Genomic DNA, 14,314 nt, shown 5'->3' with positions numbered 1-14,314 from the left:
AATCCATAAACTTCTCAGCACATCTTTATCTGACTGTTGAGCCATTAAGACAGTGAAACCTCCTGGTTTCAACTTACCCAGAAAAATCTGGTCATCACTTAATCGGATCAGAACTCAACATGGCAGATGCAACTTCTGGAAACACAAGTGGAAGATTACCAGCGATCCTTATTGCGACTGCTCTGATGTGCCTCAGACCGTTCAACATATCGTCACAGAGTGCCCACTCCGAAGATTCAGTGGGACAATAAAGGATATCCACGAGGCCAGTGATGAAGCTGTGAGTTGGCTAACAAAACTGGACATTCAGCTTTAGCAGCAATGCAGATATTGATGAGCTCAAATGTATAAATATAGTTAATAACCAATCCTCATGCCATCCTTTCATGTATTAGTCCTATAGAAGAACTGTTACGGTCTATCGTGCTCATGCTTATCCGTCATCTATATATATAAAAGCAAGTCGGGCTGGAGCGATGTATATATAAATATTTAAAAATGAGAAAAAACGTGAATTAATGAGGCACTTCCAGAAATCTCAGAAATTTGAAACTTGGTACGGGAGAAGCTGATGACCCCAGGATCCATACACAAATGGGAAATTCTCAAAATTCACTGAAGGGGGCACGCTGGGGGGCTCAAATTTTGGGCTCAGCATAAGAACGCAGTCGTATAATATATCCGAAACGACAATCTATAGGTTTCGTGGGCTTAAAAATTTTCGGGAATTTCCTAATTTTTATCCCCCGCCCCCCCCAAATCAAGATGGCGGCACAACCTGCCAGACGAGGTAGACAATTGAAATTTGATGAAATTATAGCTTTTGGTCCCTAACCGACGGGGAAAATTCCAAGATGTTCAAATTTTTCACTTTTTACCCCCAAAGATATCGAACTATGGAGGCAATTTTAATGACTGTGCAGACATACCTTTCGAGCTATTTTTTGGCTAAACGGTAAGTCGTATCACAAAACGAATGGCACACTGTCCCTTCAATTCGGAGTGATCTACAACTTTGGTCCTGTGACATTTTATATTATCTCTCTCCCTTATAAGTTAAATTTGGTCGTATTTCTGGATTGTTCGTAAATTTGGTGATTTTTACAAGTATATTTCATTGTTTGACACACTTATAAGAATGATAGGATCATCACGTTGAGTGCACACATTGGCATGATTAAGGGCCATATGTGGACAAAATTTCATGATTCTACCTTACACATAAGTAGGCAAAAAGTAATGCAAAATGTTAAAAATGTACCCAAATTTCACCCTATTCAAACTTTGAACTCAATTTACCCCCTTAATATGGGAGATACGAGGGTATGGTTTAGAAATAAACATGTAGAGCAATAAATGAGGCGTCTGATGGCGCAAACCGTTTCTTAATATAATGAACCGTTCAGGAGATATGAATCTCGAAGTGGAAGTCTGCACTTTTCAACGTGCTCATGCTTATCCGTCATCTATATATATAAAAGCAAGTCGGGCTGGAGCGATGTATATATAAATATTTAAAAATGAAAAAAGACGTGAATTAATGAGGCACTTCCAGAAATCTCAGAAATTTGAAACTTGTACGGGAGTAGCTGATGATCCCAAGATATGGCCAGAAAGTGCGTCTTATCGTACAATCCGTTTTTCGATTTGATGTACCGTTTAGCAGCAGTTATTCTGTAAATGATGGTTAACATTTTTATACTTCCGTATGACGACTATATTCTTTCATTGACGTCGATTTGTAGCAATCTAGAAAGGGTTTGTCTGCCATAGGTATTAAATACATTGCAAATCGATAGTGACTGTCAGAAGGAGGGCCTCTGCTATTGTTTTCAGTCCTCCCCACATCGACTTTGACAGGCAGTAAGAATGGGGTCGTCCTCCATCTCTTGTGCACTATTTTAATGCATAATTCTCTTCTCGATTCGACTAGCAGAACTCTAGGGAGCGTGCAATTTTTTTCAAAAGTATTTTACCCTATCCTGTTTGTCAGTAGGCAAGGGTGTCCTCCATTATAAACAAATTGACCCATCTAAAATGTGACTGACGATAGGCATAGTGGCCTGCTATTATAACGGAATCTCACCAACTCGGTGTGACTGGCAGGAAGCTGACTGGCATTAGAAAATGCGCCTGTCATTATAAAGATAAGAACGCAACTCACTTTTGACTGGCAGTAAGGAAGGTCCTTGCAAATATAATAAAAGTTCCTACTGTAATCTATTTGAAAGTAGGAATTGGGGTCTGCCATTGTAATGAAACCTCCCCAGATCGATTTTGGCCGCGCACTAGGCAATGGGGTCTGCCTTTAAATGAAAATTACCTTCTTCGTTGTGAATTGCAGTAAACAAGTGGACTTGCCGTTATCATCGCAATTCCGCAAATCGCACTTTCATTGGAAACAACGTCTGTGGATTTCACAATACCGATTCTCGGATAAAGCCAAGACAAACTCAATTTAAAAATCTTATTCACTTCATATGCACTAATTTACTTCGATATCTGTATACAATGTAGAGTACCGTAGCGAAGCACGGGTACATTTGCTAGTACAAAATATTTGCATTTTCACGCCATCTCTTCCTGGGGCGTCCCAGAGATCTCTTCCCACCGGGGCAGTAGTTTATGACTGCTTTGGGGATCCTGCTTCTGTCCATCCTGTTTAGGTGTTCTAGCCAATTTCTCTGGTATTCATAGATGTATTCCAATATAGGTCTGCTTTTAATGTCATTCAGCACTTCAGTATTTCTTTTGTGTTCCCACTTAGTGACTCCTGCTGTTCGCCGCATGTATTTCATTTCAGCTGTAGTTATTCTTCTCTCATCACATTTCCTCAGGGTCCACGCTTCACTTCCATAGCAAAGTACAGGTCTTGCCAAGGTTTTGTAGATTCTTGTACGGGTGTGTTTTTGAACTAATGATGGTCTAGAAACTTTATTGATGATTTCCAAACATCTGTTGAATTTGGAGATTTTCTCGGGTATGTCCAGTTCTTCAAAGAAAGACAGTTTGTAGCCGAGGTATTTAAATTCATTTACTCTTTCCAAAATGTTATTTAAGCAGATCTTGCTTCTCACTGGTTCCCGGCCACATAAAATCATTATCTTAGTTTTTTCGGAGGATATTTCCATTGAGTACTTTTCTGGGACTAGGTTTAGGTTATACATTGAACGCTATAAATTATCTTCTGAGGTGGCGACCAGCACTAAGTCATCTGCAAATAATATTGTGTCCATCTGTAGATTTCAATTAATGTGGATGGAACCATGTCTTGTTTCTCTAAATTCTCGTATGAGAACATTCATATAGATTATGAACAGGAGAGGAGGAAAGACCGCAACCCTGTCTTACTCCTGTGCAAAAAAACTATCCATTCATTTCACTGAATGATAGTATTTTTCACTGAACGGTTCAAGTATGATGGTCATCATTCCATTGTTTACCAGTTTAAATCTCTCTAACATACCTATGGAAGGCAACAGAAGCCAGGATATACACAGTTCGACATCATGCCGATAGATATAGCTGTGTGCAATACGCCATCGCGGCGAATATGCGACAACGCCTTCTCTGAGATAAACGTACTGTTGTTTTAAGAAGTAAAAAAGTCGATGTTCATTGTACGTTTATTGTAAAGAAGACATAACACTATATAACCGGTACCAAATGCAGCTGCTGAAATCTTCACGTTTCCTCGATATCGCTGTTATGGTGGACGGATTTATGGATTTATACTTATATTACTCGTTAAAACACTAGTTTCCTTCAGTTACAATACATTTCCATCATTTTAGTAATTCAATGTAATTGTAAGAAATTCTACTATCGCACTGTGCAGATCAAATCGTACACGAAGTGTAGCATTAAAATGATTTCATTGTCAGTTGTTTCTGGGTACTTGCCTGGTTTGATTATGTGATAAGTTTCTTTTTCTTCTCTTGTATAATTTAGTTCTGTGGATATAACACGGCGGGCCCGTGGTGTAGGGGTAGTGTGCCTGCCTCTCGCCCGGAGGCCCGGGGTCCGATTCCCGACCAGGTCAGGGATTTTTCTCTCGACCTGAAGGCTGGTTCGAGGTACACTCAGCCTACGTGATTAGAACTGAGGAACTATCTGACGATGAGACGGCGGCCCCGGTCTCGAAAGCCCAGAATAACGGCCGAGAGGGTGCGTCGTTCTGACCACACGGCCCCTCGTAATCTGCAGGCCTTCGGGATGAGCAGCGGTCGCGGGGCAGGCCAAAGCCTTTTCAAGGGCATTATGTGCCGTGGGGTTTGGTTTGGTTTTTTGTGTGGATATAGTAAGGTTTGAACGATGCTCCTAAAATGGTAATTGGCGATATGTGGGCAACTTCCCATTCACAAACTGGACAGTAGTAAAATCATAAGATGTTAATCTCTTAGGTTATAAGATAATAGTAGCACAAATAAAAGTCAGCTGGTAATCTTGAAGACATTACGAATGGTATACTTGTAATGAGCTTAGCCAGAAGGTCATCATCTCAATGAATGCGTCAAAAACTATTACGACGTACGAGTTTGAATTGTACTTAGGTAAGGCAGAACTGAAATTGAATAACGCATCCCCAAATCCTTAGTAGAACCACATAAAAGCTTTCATTCAAGCTATCAAGTCCGCTATTAACGATGTCTCGGTGTGTTTAGGAGTTAATTCTGTTTATTTCCCGAAGTCTTGTGTGGGAAGAAGATTGAAAAAGACAGAACCACTATTCACTCCCGATCAAGTTCAGCTATTTATTATTCATGTTTTACAAGTCCCTCGGGCTTGTTTCAAGAATAGTTACATCTTCGTTCTTTTATTTATGGTTCTTGTAAAAGGATCAGAGCGGCTGTATATCTGTATGCCAAGTTAGAGCGGCGATGCATCAAAACAGCTCTTGGTAATGTCATGAGTTATTTATTGCAAAATGCGCTCCTATTTAAATGCTTACTGAACTAAAGGTGGAAGTGTTTTCAAGTTGAGAGACGGATCGAGATAGTTCAGTGTGCTGAATTTCTAGTAGGTGTGACGAGTAGTCATGATCTTATGGAATCCTATTATCTTATTTCCTAGAAATGATGTAACAACCTTTCTATTTTCAACTTTTTGTGTATACTGAGCTGGAATCTTACGCGAATCCGCGTTGCTCTTCTCTGAACAAGTATCTCTGCAGTCATCTCATCAGGTCAGTACTGTGGTTCAGTGGTAGAACATCCACAGCCTGTTTACAGTCATTTGAGCGGGACGCCCATCTAGTGGCGCGGAAAAGAATTGCGCCGGCTGCCGAAGCCTGTCGCACTCCTCTGGGGCAATGATTAATGACTGACAGATGAAATGAAATGATACTGGAGAGTGTTGCTGGAATGAAAGATGACAGGGAAAACCGGAGTACCCGGAGAAAAACCTGTCCCGCTTCCGCTTTGTCCTGCAAAAATCTCACATGGACAGACCGGGATTTGAACCACGTAACTCAACGGTGAGAGGCCGGCCCGCTGTCGCCTGAGCTACGGAGGATCAGTGGTAGAGTTAGTCGGATTTTTTAAGGGCGGCAAAAGATCCACTCGACACACTATATCGTACGAATTCGGTATATAAAAGATCTCTGGTGGCACATTTGGTGTTTACCCGACAAAACTAATTGAAATTCAGCCATAGAGCGCCAATGACAGATCGGGCTTACTCTGCCATCTGGTAGAGTAAAACGGAGCGTCTAAATTGAAACGCAGGTAGCCTAGATGGTATTAAAACGCAATCCCTGTGAGCGGCAGCTGAGGTCATTCAATTATTCTTATTCTTATTCTTATTCTTATTCTTATTCTTATTCTTATTCTTATTCTTATTCTTATTCTTATTCTTATTCTTATTCTTATTCTTATTCTTATTCTTATTCTTATTCTTATTCTTATTCTTATCATCATCTGTTTACCCTGCAGGTTCGGCTTTTCCCTCGGACTCAGCGAGGGATCCCACCTCTACCGCCTCGAGGGCAGTGTCCTGGAGCTTCAGACTCTTGGTCGGGGGATACAACTTGGGAGTATGGCCAGTACCTCGCCCAGGCGGCCTCTCCTGCTATGCTGAACAGGGGCCTTGTGGAGGGATGGGAAGATTGGAAGGGATAGGCAAGGAAGAGGGAAGGAAGCGGCCGTGGCCTTAAGATCAGGTACCATCCCGGCATTCGCCTGGAGGAGAAGTGGGAAACCACGGAAAACCACTTCCAGGATGGCTGAGGTGGGAATCGAACCCACCTCTACTCAGTTGACCTCCCGAGGCTGAGTGGACCCCGTTCCAGCCCTCGTACCACTTTTCAAATTTCGTGGCAGAGCCGGGAATCGAACCCGGGCCTCCGGGGGTGGCAGCTAATCACGCTAACCACTACACCACAGAGGCGGACTCTTATTCTTATTCTTATTCTTATTCTTATTCTTATTCTTATTCTTATTCTTATTCTTATTCTTATTCTTATTCTTATTCTTCTTCTTATTATTATTATTATTCTTATCTTGAACTATTGTCTTCCGCAGCAACCGCAAAAGTGCACATGGCATTATCACTTTAAGGTATCTTCATTTCTCAAAGAAGTTTGATTCTAAGTCTTTTCCACAATAAATTTCCTCTCGCTCATTTAGTTATGCATAAAATAAGCAACATATTGTTATGTCACTGTCTTGTAGGAATTGTGCTAAGATTGTATAGAAGCGCTGGTTGCAGTAGGAGAGTAACACTGATACACTTGATAGCAGTATTGTTCCTAACTTTATGATCACTTCCTGAGCTACGAGTTATTTAAAACGTCTATGATAAGATAATACAATTCTTCAACACATTCGAGGTCGTATTTGAGAATTGGCGAGTCCAATACTTCAATTCTGTAGAGGTGAGGGAGGAGCCTTATTCGTATTATTCCCACTGTCGGTAACCCTGAAGATGTTTTTCCGTGGTTTCCCATTTTCAAACCAGGCAAATGCTGGGGCAGTACCTTAATTAAGGCAGCGGCCGCTTCCTTCACACTCCCAACCATTACCTGTCCCATCGTCGCCGTAAGACCTATCTGTGTGGGTGCGACGTAAAGCCAATTGTAAAAAGGATTATTATTATCATGCTGAACAATGGTTTAATGGGAATGTTGGGTTGGAGTGGGACATGATAGCGTCCGTTATGTAATTCAGTTGTAGATTATTTCGTTGCCCAGTTGTCGTAAGCTCGCTGTCAGATGATGAAGCAGAAGTGTATACAAGGAAGATATGGTGTTGAAGTTATTGTTAGTTATACTTTGTTTGGCAGTCTACACTTTTATTATGCCTTATTCTTGTGTACCCGTTAACCATAACAAGTGGATGACGATTTCTCTAAGTCTTACATTTCTCACAAATAGTAATATTTTAAATATTCATTAGTGTGATTGTATGTTCCATACTCTCTCAGTCTAATCTCCACAACCGCTATCACCACCACAACCAACACAGTATCATTAATACATACAGGTACCTATGATTCGGCATACACTATATTATTGACGAGGACACAGATCTATTAATTAACTGTCGAGCTGTTGACTCAAATTTTAATACAAGTGGAAAGAACCGCGTTAAATACATATTCCCGTTTGTAAAGAAAATATAATTGGGAACACTTAGAACTTATAGACCGAGCTCGATAGCTGGAGTCGCTTAAGTGCGGCCAGTATCTAGTATTCGGGAGATCGTGGTTTCGAGCCCCACTGTCGGCAGCCCTAAAAATGGTTTTCTGTGGTTTCCCACTTTCACACCAGGCAAATTCTGGGGCTGTACCTTAATTAAGGCCACGGCCGCTTCCTTCCCAGTCCTAGCCCTTTCCTGTCCCATTGTCGCCATAAGACCCATCTGTGTCGGTGCGACGTAAAGCCAATAGCAAAAAAAGAAAAAACTTATAGAAACGTGACGGAGATAAAGATATTGACTTTGAAAAAAATTAGGAACATCTCTTCGTCACCAGTTTATCACGAAGACGGCTGCGGTTCGAAACACTGCCAATACATGAGGAACATTTGAAATGAAAAGGCTCGCCCCTGTGATTATGATTCCACGTAAAACTGAAGGTCGCATGGCTTCGATCACGATTCATGCAACACTACAAAACTGCCGCGTGATATGTGGAGATAGGTATATTCCAACTTTCAGCTCTGGAACACGAGATCAAGGAGATATATGCAGTTGTCCGTTTCCTTTGATGTACGATCAGAGTTATGGCCTTCGGTTCAGAGGGTCCCAGGTTCGAATATCGGCAATGACGGGGACATTGTCCGCAATCTAGTTATTTCTCCTGTCTCATGGACAAGGTGTTTTTGATCGTATTAGTACATATCTCTTCATCTGCAAACAACACACCGCTCTACCAAATAACACAGAAAGACTTAGTAGTGAATATATCCTTTCACGTGGGATTGTCATGGCGTCAAGAAGGCTATCCGGAGGTAAAACTAGGCCTAATATATGTATAGCGTCATTTAAAATATATACTGAAAAAAGGCCAGAAAGAGAACGAAGACAAAGAATAAATGTATGAAATCAATTGTTTTATTAACAAATCATAATGTGATCAACGACAGTTGCTTTAAGTGGCCTATGATCTAGGCCATCTGCTCCATAATATATCAGCAAATAATAACAAAATATTTATACTAATTGTACCGGGCGGTACACCTCCACGCCGCTTATTTAAAATTTGCGCCAGTGGAAACCCCTCTGCTGGAGGAAGTCTGAACTTTATCTACGGTATTGATTTTCAAGTGTCTCAAAAGATGTCACTACGTGGAAATTTTTGAGTTTTTGAACTGTGTCATTTTCGACGTATTTTTGTTTGGCTTGTAGTAAGAAGTGTGAACTTTCTCTTCTAGAGGACACTACTGAAGACCAACAATAGTGCACCCTAGTGCGAAGTGAAAGAACTGTTTTTTGGAGAAAATTTAATTTCAAAAGTTTGTTCTTTGCTAAATTTCTTTCAGTCATTGTTTAAGTTGGCAATATTTACCCCTTCTTTCCCCTTGTTTTGAATCTAGCCAATCCCGAATTTCTTAAATCAATTTTCCACCAATTATGTGTTTCTTCTTCCGATTGTGTAGGGGTTTTCTCGGTTAGCCAATAAAGTTTTTTGGGAGGGTGTTCTCATTTCCCCTAACGCCTCGAACTTTCCGCGAGAGTATATAAACTGCTGATTTTAGGGTCTCTGCGCCACTTCTGTTCCATCTTTTCGTGTGTAAAGTACTTAGCAGGGGGCGGGAAGCGCCTCTTTCTTCGGCGGCAGTCAACAACCAGGTAATGGCCGATTAAGAACTTCTTTTCTTGCTTGTTCAGCAGTTTAACTCTCGGGGCGGGTCCGAAGTTTCCATTATGTAACTTTCCCTAAAATGTAAAGACACCTTGTAGCTATTCTATCTTTGAAACTACATATGGGGATAGAGAGTGCTTAACCCTCTCGAGCTCCCACTCACATTGTTTGGAGGTGAACTTTTTTTTAACCGATTCTTCCTTAATGTAATTGCCGAATGTTCTTTCCTAAAGTCACATCGGTAGTATGGGATTAGCCCTTGCATTAGTGGCCTAGAGCCAGATTAGGTTTTAAACCAAAGTTATTAGGAGTGCGGATTGCCTCCTCTCAAATTAATGTTGTAGAGGCCGTGTAATTAACCTTTTCTCTATTTATAGGCCTCAGTAGGTTGGGTATTGTACCCCTGTGTTAATGTCCTTGAAGGACAGCTTGAATGTAGAATTAGGAGTGGCCTATGGTAGGCCTGACTTTTAAGGGCAAATAGTCTTTTCTTGAAAATGGTGTGTTGTATGCCTCGAGGAGGCTTCTCTATGTAATTTGGAGCAAGTGCTCCTGGGCGTGAATGGGGTTTTCGGCCCCTTTGTTGAATACTGTATATCGTAAAGTTGAGCTGATTGCTCAAGGATTGTGAGCGCGGGGCTCGAAGCCCAAATCCTGTAAATACTGTAATTGTAATTTTGTTGCCTTGCTACTCTGTACCTGCCATGTTTGTTATTTCTTGATTTTGAAAAGAAAATATAACCTTGTTAAATTTTAAATTCACTTTAATTTCGTAGCCTGAGACCTATTCACCACCCCGCACCTTCTTTCACCTCTAACTACCACAAAAACACGGTAACACTAATTTTACAAATATATTGCAATTCTCTGACCTAATTGCTTTTGTATTTATTAACCGTTTGTCAGTTATAGTAAATTATATCGAAATATTTGCTCTAATTGTATTAACGATTCTTTGACCTAATTACTGTCGTCTGATATTATTGGGTGACGCATTCTATAAATAAATGGACATTATGGGTCCAAATAACTCATTTAGTTCAACAGGTGAAGAAGTACCGGTATTGATCAAGATTTCTATCTCCATTTGTTCAGAATAATTAACGCGTAGGAGAATAAAATAACACTGCATACGAAGGTTTAAAGCGGTCAGGCGATCGTAGGCTGTTTCCTGTACAAACATGGCTCATTAGCATAGTGACGGAATGGTTCAAAATCGCATCCACGACAGTAGCTGGCATTAGAGCGCCTCAGAGAGGGTAGGGGTGGGTATCACTTCATTAGTTTAACCGGGTTTGCTCTTCATCAGAGCTGACGAGGGTGGAACACGTCTAATTTACCGTGTGTCAGAGAGTCTAAGGGTGGGTAACTCATCTCAGTGGTAACGGGGCTCTAACCTATGACATATGGCCAAGAGTGAAGATAAAGGCGCTTTAAGACCTGCAATAATACATGCTGCAGAGACGAATATATGAAAAGAGTTATCAGTAAAATAAGCCCCGATCTGAAAACATATGAGTAAGTGGCCAGTTATGCTTATTAGCAGATAGCACCTGTCCTTATTTATTCACCATTTTAATTAAGAGCGGTAAACCACGAAGAATGTGCAGCTTCTCCACTTCCACCTCTTTCTGCCCTCCTCCCTGTGGTATCAACTTCACGTGTATATATAGATATAGATCTTCATTATAGATTCTTATACCTTTCAGCGTTCACTCTGAAAGCCTATGTGATTCTAACAAACTCTGCTTCAGTACAGATTATCCGCAAAATTGTCCGATTCCAATGAATGAAATTTAAAGTGGCTTTCAGGATATTTTTGGATCTCCGAATTAGCAAGTCAGAAAAGATCTTCCCAAACGATATATTAAGGCAAAAATTCTTGAAATATTTTCCAATAGTGACAAGTAAACAATCAAACACATGTCTTTAGATACATTAGCCGGGCAGAAGATGTGCTATTGAGAACTGTTAAAGAGCTATACATTTATTAAAACATAATAATTATCAATATCATGCTTTTTATCCATTATGTGCCAAAGAAACTTCGAGAAGGCAGAACAATATTGCTCTACAAGGGAAAAGGAGATGTTAATAACTTGTCTCCCTAGCTCCCAATAACTATTTATTCAATCTTCAGAAGATTATTGAAAGAGTTTTAGACCATGAGTTAAAATCAGAGATAGATATAAATAATAAGCTACACGGATTCGTTTCAAAATTAGCAGGATGTCATATAAATGTTAGATTAGTTTCTGGCGCTGTCTAAAACATTCTAAATCAACAAACGGTGATTGTGTCGTAGCCTTTCTGTATGTTCCCTGTGATTTTGATAGAGTAGCCCATACACACATTGAAAATTGTTTCTCTGCGCAAGGAATATCATCTGACGTCAAGCATTTAATTCTTTTCCTTCTGGAGGAGAATAGAGTTCAAGTAGAAATTGGTAATCAATACTCCAGAAAGATAGCTGTTCGATGAGGAGTACCACAAGGTGGGCCATTGTCCCCGACATTTCATCTTGCTATTAACTTCATCTATGAAGGTAAGTAAGAGATTGGAATAAATTACCAAGGGAGATGTTCAGTAAATTTCCATTGTATTTACAATCATTTAAGAAAAGGCTAGGAAAACAACCGATAGGAATCTGCCACCTGGGAGACTGCCCTAAATGCGGATCAGTTATGATTGATTGTTCATGAACCGAGTTTTGCTGAACAACATGGTTATTCCCTAAGATGACGTAGACCCGGTCTACTTAACCGGATTTACTGGAGAAAAGGCTGTACTGAATCTAGAAACTCTTCAGCTATTCGTTTAATTGACGTAAATAATAACTTCCTGTCATCTACAGGGCTTACAATTAATCTTAGTAAAAGTTTGGCAATTGTAATCAATCATGGCAAACTGTCCCAATCCACTTTACACACAAGATTAGTTAAAAATTACCTCATCCATATAGTTTTCATTTATTTATTTAATAACTATTCGGCTCTTCAGTTCGTCGAAACTAATTGTAAGTATTAAATTATTAACTACCTGACAAAAATGTATGGTAACAGTATCACCCTTGAGAAAATAAAAAAATTAAAGTAGAATAACATGTTTCGTTCTTGAAAGAATATCATCAGATTCTATAAAATTATAGTCAAATATTTAGAAATCTATAAATATTTATGTTTATATCAGTTTCTAGCATTGAATGCTAGAGTGGGGAAAATAGATGGCGCCATTAAGATAAGTAACAGATCTCAAGTTCCCTAAGTATTGAAACAGTAATGAATATCAATATTTATACATTTCTAGATATTTGAGTGGGATTTGATAGAATCTGATGATGTTCTTTCAAAAAAGAACCATGCCATTCTATTTTAAAAGGGGAGTACGTACTGCCTATGCTGACAATGGTAATTTCTCCATTTTTAGGAACGCTCAGGTAAAAGGTCGTTTGTCCTACAGATTTGAAACTTTATAGTGTTATTATAGGAACTTAGTTATTTATATTGCGGTCTTTAGTTTTAGGATTAGATGCATGGTTATTTTTTGCGAATTTTTTCCAAAATTAAAAAATGTTCATGAAAAATTTGAGTAATAATAATTTTTTCTGGTCTCATATATTAACATATCTAAAATAACCTGGTAGCTTTACCGAGAGGAGGTGTGGAAGTATCACTGATAATTATTTCAGATTTCTAGCTTTTATAGTTTTTTGACTGAGCGTACCTATATAAGAAAAAAAAACAAAAGCAGAGAAAATTAACTTTAAAGTTTAGCTTATATAAATCTTAGTTGAGATGTAGTCTAGAACCCTCCTGCTGCATATTCCTCATCCTACTTGTCCTCCAGACACCCTTTCATAGCTCTCCTTGACTTTCTTAACTTGGCTTCCACTGTAAACAGCTTTGTATCCTCCATTTTGGTCCGACGAACATCAAAAGCTTGTAACGCACTCACCGAATTCCACCCTGGTTGGATCCCCAGCTGTTCTAGTACCTTAATTCTCCATGAATTTCCCATATTCAATGATAAAACAGCATCATGTACTCCTAAATTTAAGGTTTTATATCCAACAAAATATTTTTAGGTACACGGCTCCAAATAACACTGTTAAAACACTCGTTTACATTTTGGATTTTCCCATGCAAACATTCCTTCAATAAATCGGGATGGGCAAGATCCTTATAAATGGGCTTAATCAGAAGCATCACTCCTCCTCGAAGTCCATGATGATTGTAGGTTTCTTTGTCTTTATTATACGTGCACCAAGAACCACGACAAACAACTCAGTAACCCGAAATAATAAGCTAACATAAAAACCTTGAAGAAAAATCTAGCCTAATATTGCTATAACTTGAAGTTGGATTAAAGAGATTATCTGTAAAAAATTATGAAGGTGGATTAAACGTATTCAGATCCTAGATATTTTCATCATACGGTATAATTATGTCTTGGAAAACTTCATGTTAGTTTGTTCTCTTTTTCTTTCTAATCTTGGCCAAGTTTCGGTACTGATGCCGTTTGTGCTATTTTGGATATTTCTGTTGCTGTGGGAAACTATTCGTTATAAGATTTCGACTGATGAGAAGCTCCAACATAGTCTATGGGGTTCACTAATGGACTTTTATTTCCTAGAACTAGAAAGTTATAAAAAAAGTAAAACCCAGCCTACAGTCAGAGGAGGGCGTGGCATTTGTAAATGAGAGGGGCCATGGAATATGCAAATTATGGGCACTTGTAACGCGATTTCACTGAAATAAAAACGGTGCTCTATTGTACACATACCATAGAATACTAAAATACATTAAAATGAAATTCGCAAATTTTTGCAAAAATTGAGGTACGTACTCCCCTTAATAAACTTTCTTCCTTTTCAAGTGTAATTCTGTTACCATATTTTTAAAGGTATTTCATAAGTTTAGTACTCAACATTATTTTCGGCAGATTGAAAAACCTAACAATTATAAATTAAATGAGGCGAAAGTGACAAGAGATGGCTTCAGATATAACAAAT

This window comes from Anabrus simplex, chromosome 14, assembly GCF_040414725.1.
Source record: "Anabrus simplex isolate iqAnaSimp1 chromosome 14, ASM4041472v1, whole genome shotgun sequence".
Taxonomy (NCBI): domain Eukaryota; kingdom Metazoa; phylum Arthropoda; class Insecta; order Orthoptera; family Tettigoniidae; genus Anabrus; species Anabrus simplex.
The sequence above is the reverse complement of the archived record's forward strand: the minus strand, read 5'-3'. Positions refer to the sequence as shown.